General features: G+C 39.6%; 1 pseudogene; it reads right to left on the minus strand.

Moving 5' to 3' along the window:
• Positions 1–991: 991 nt before the first annotated feature.
• Positions 992–1,663, minus strand: LOC148140735 (uncharacterized; annotated as a pseudogene).
• Between the last annotated feature and the right edge of the window lie 3,380 nt (positions 1,664–5,043).

Raw genomic sequence — 5,043 nt, forward strand, 5'->3', positions numbered from 1 at the left:
AACATTATATCCAAAATTTTTGAAGGTTAGAAAAGTGAAGACAGAGTCACTTATTTGTTCTGCTAAAATACATAAACTCAGGATGTACTCTATTACTGTATTTAACAAACAAATTGAGGGGCCTTGAGAGACGATGATGAAAAGTTCTTTTATTTTATGAGAGAGATTACCATGCAGTTCAAAATCAAGAGGTGTCGCATTTCAAATAGAGGTTGAGAGAATTTCTTTTCTTCAAGAGTTCATAATATTTTTAAAATTTCTCCTCCAAAGTGAAATGGAGGTCCCAGAGAAGAGATCTTTTCCTTACAAGAGTCCAAGATTACCAGCAGGATTTTAGAGTTTGAGTCGCAATCAGATCAGATAGGATCTTATTAAAAGGCTGCACAATTTCAACACAAATGTCCTAAACCATATTTGTGCACTTACATGTCGTTAAAACAAGTGAATTATTCTAGAAAAACGAGATCACCGTCTCTTCACTAAAACCAAACATTACTTCCATTTTAATTTAATCTTTAAATTATAAATTTTTTATCTATGATTCAAAAGTCGAAATCCCTTACATAAGCAGTAAGTAACAACGTTCCTCGGGTCAAACAATATGGAACAAAACTTCCCACCTTCATGAATATTCTGGTGTGCAGAGAGCTTCCTGTCACTTAAACCTGGCCTTTGACTCCACATGCTCTGAGTTTCATCGTGAATGTATTATATTCTCACTGACTGAAGGCCTTTTAAAAACACAAACATGTTACATCCACTGTGTTACCTTTATCTACTTTTCCTGTTACTGTTCAAAGTATTAAGACTGGACATTTTCCATTTTGAAAATAGCACTGACTATCTCCTGTTGACTTGTTTCTCTGTTGAACAGTGCTTCTGAAAGGGATACTGAAGTTCTGAGAATGAAAACAACCAATGATTCGGTATTCCAAACAGAGGACCCAGTATGAACAGAATCCAAAACAAGTACTGATTGAATTCATCTGATTCAGTCTTGTGCATGATTAACATTAGCAACAATAGAAAACTCAAACCCCTTCTATCTCACGTGAACGTGCTGGTCTTTCTGTAAATTAGAAGATCGATTCAATCGCTTCTCACATACAATGCACATGAATGGCCTTTCTACAGTGTGAACCGGCTGATGTGTCAAAAACCATGTAAATCTCTTCTCACACACAGGGCAGGTAAAAGGCCGCTCGCCAATGAGTACGCGCTGGTGTGTCAGCTGGTGGGATACTTGGGTAAATCTCTTCCCACACATAGAGCATGTATACAGCCTTTCTATTGTGTGAATTCTCTGGTGTGCAATTAGATGAGGTGACTGTCTGATTCCCTTCCCACAATGAATGCAAGTTAATGGTCTCTCATCAGTGTGAACCCGCTGACGTATCTGGAGGATCGAGAATTGACCGAATCCTTTCCCACATACAGAGCAGGTGAATGGCCTCTCCCCAGTGTGGCTGCATCGATGATTTTTCAGTTCAGATGGGTAATTGAAACCTTTACCACAAACAGAGCAGGTGAATGGCCATTCTCCAGTGTGGCAAAGTTAATGATTTTCCAGTTTGGATAATTGAATCCTTTCCCATAGACCCGAAATTTCCAAGGCTTCTCCATTGTGTCTCTGTCCTTGTATCTCTCTCACTTGGATAATCAATTGAATCTCGTTTACACACAAAATAATTGAATAATCACTCTGCATCGTAAGTGCTATTTTTGAGGCTGCATAAATTATAAAACGTTATTTCACAGTCATTCTACTGGAATAGACTCACTTGAGTGTGTGTGTGTGTTGGTGCTTCTCCGGTGACATTCATTCAGGATTTTTTTTTCTCATAAACCGAACAAGCAAAGATTAACTCCTTCCACATTCAAAGGTAGATGGCATGCGGGGTCTGATGAACTGAACGACGCTGTCAGATCTTGATATGATATTTGGTTTGAATTTCCCATCTGCAAATGCTCTTCTTCCAATGCCCTGTAAAAAGGATATCATAAAAGGTATCAGTGTGAGAACAGAGTGAAGTTGAATTGTACAATTATAGTTTCCACAGAATATACTTGCTGAACTTGTTTACTTTCAGCTCTACATTCACTTCCCACGCACTCATTCTATTTGTCTGCATCCCAGCATGATATGGTAACTGCTCTTCCCAAGACCAAAAGAAACCATCGATTTGTTAACACAACCCAATTCATCTTGTAAACCATCTTCCTACCCATTGACTTCACCTATACTTCCTGATACATTGGGAAAGCAGAACCATAATCAAGGCACCTCATTCTCTACTCATTCTCTGTTTTACCCTCTTCCATCAGGCAGAACACATCGAATTTATATGAAATTTGTTTGCATTGAAAAAACCGCTTTTCCCCTGTCGTTACTAGACTTTTGAATTGACCTCTTTGGTGTTAGTGCTGATCTCTCTCTGAATCATCTCAGCAGGTGGCACATTGTATCCTGCATTCTGTTGCTATCCTCATGCATTTGTACAGAATGGTCTGGCTGTAAAGCAGGCGATCCAACAATTTTAACTGTACTTCAATACATGTATCAATGATAAATCAAATCAAATCAAATCTGCCTCTTCTCGGTGTCAACATCCAAACCCATCACAGCATCCAAAACTTATTTCTCTTTTGGTTGACTTTCCCTTTTTTCCTCATGGTCTATGACTGGCTGTATTCATTTCTCCACTTGCTGAATCCCCTGAATATTCTGAATCTGGCTATGTCAAGTTCTATGCACAACACTTTATCTTCAATATGAGACTCTGTTCCCAATCTATCTGTGTGATAATCGAAAATGTGCGTTCAGAGGCTATTCCTCTTTCATCAGCTGACGCCTCAAACTTACAATATACCTGCTTGAAATTAGATATGTTAATTAAATAAAAATATATCACTGTCCAGTGTAAAACTGAGTAAGATAGACAGGAGAAAAATATCCTGCCTTCTCAAACGTAATTGAGGACGGCCAACATGTAATGGCCTTGAAAAAATGCCCACAACCCATTAACTAAAAAATCCCTGGTTTGCAAATACTCAATAAATTCTGTTCATTGAAAATCACGACTGTAAGGAAAAGCAGAGGAAGCCATTCAGACTGTTGCACCATTCAGTTTTTATCCTGGCCAATCAATGCCCATGTCCGCGCTTCCTGGGAGTATTTGCATGGCGCCTGAATGAGCTCGAGTCTTCCGAGGTGATTCTTAAGAGCACTGAATCAGAAATTTAGACCGATTTAACTTTCAAACTCGAATAATTTCACCGAGAGATATTGTGAGGAAGAATCAAAAACCGTTTGCCTCATACACAGAAGACGGGGTATGGCCGTTTTCCGCTGTTTTGTTTTAATGTTGCAGGATAATGGTGCCCTCTGCGCTTCCAGCCGCTGCACAATATAAATAGCAGGAGGGCAGCAATGCACAGGAGCAAAAAACCCTGCTTTTTCTAGGGAAGCAAGTCCCACAGACGAGTATAAACATTGGGCCTTCCGGAAGTTGAGTCGGGTTGGTTTTTGGGGCGAGGGGATAGCAAGTGAGAGATGGTTAAGAGGTGCCGATTGCGGGTGTCGGGGCCCGAATTAGAGTGGCTTCACCTGGTCATTTGGTGTCTGTGGTTACCGTTCTCTTGGCGCTATCGCGCTTCCACCACAAACTCGCTGCCAGTCCCCGCTCCCTTTTCTCCTGTCCACCGAATCTGGTTCGAGACAAAGGAGCATCCAGAATGCCCCGCTGCCCGTCCTGGTGAGCAAGCACCCTTTCGGCACCATCAAATTCAAAGGTTTGCACAGAGTACTTTCTCAATTGCAGAGCTTTGTGGGTATTGAACTTGCGATTACTGGATGGCTCTTCAAAAGCGTCGAATTTATTGTGATCAGCCACAAAAGGTGTTTCCCCACTCGCAGAAGTTGTTGCACATTTTCGATTTCGTAATTTTATGGTTATCTTTTTCTACAATTTAGCAAGTTCCCTCAGGCATCGTTGTTGCCCAGTGCAAGATTCAGGACGGTACTTCTGATGATTCACCTCCAGAGTCTTGAGTATAACTTATCCATCGTTTATTCAACCGTTTCATTTCTTGGCTGGCTGGATTGAAAACTTTCCTGAATACAGATAAATGCCTCTTCACACCAAGTTATAATGCGTAGATGTCAAATTATCCAAGTTTTGATCTTGTTTCGAACAATTGTAAGAACAGATGCATTCCCTGTTTACAAAATTAGTTACACAGTTAGTGATTCTTTACACATATCTTCGCCAGGGTCTGTTTGCACTATTCCTTATTATTATCGGTCTGATACTTGTTCATTTATGAATCCTTTCACTAATGCTCCAATTCTAACACCTCTGTTGCATACGAAGAAATTGGGAATTTTCTTGCTGTGAAAATAGAAATCTCAATTTAATACTTATAAGCAATATAGTTTTTCTCTCTCACTTTTAGCCCTATACAGGTATATATAGTATGTCGGACAAAGAATGAGATTCTACTGAAGGGCGAAAGACAATCTCAGGATAATGTGAAGAAATAGAAACTGAAAGGTAATAATTGTTGTTTGGAATAGATCAACAATGGGAATTACATATTCAGATGTATGTGACGTTTATGCAAAAGCATGCATGAACAAAAGGGGAGTAAGTTAATATGTTTCGTGCAGAATGGAATAAATACGGTAGCAAGGAATAATCCTGGATTGGTGCACATTAAATCGATATGGATGAAGGAAAGGAATAAAAAGGTAAAGAAGACACCGACAGGAGTAGTCTTTCATTTCAGATTTCAAGAAATTCAAATTCCACTGTGTGCCTTGGTGGTATTCAAACCAAGCTCAGAACATTATCTCAATCTTTAAACTCATAGTCAAGAGAGTATAACACTCAGCCTCTTTCGAATTGGGACAAATGGGGTCTGATCACAATAGCAAACTGCATCTCATGGAGAGGGTGGGGACAAATAGTTTATGATCATATATAATAATGACTTGGCTGAGGAAAATGAATGTGCCATACGTGAGCATTGTGTTGAAACTGC

Source organism: Chiloscyllium plagiosum, unplaced genomic scaffold, assembly GCF_037043375.1.
Source record: "Chiloscyllium plagiosum isolate Xiang-an unplaced genomic scaffold, Cpla_swu_hap1 HiC_scaffold_35, whole genome shotgun sequence".
NCBI lineage: Eukaryota > Metazoa > Chordata > Chondrichthyes > Orectolobiformes > Hemiscylliidae > Chiloscyllium > Chiloscyllium plagiosum.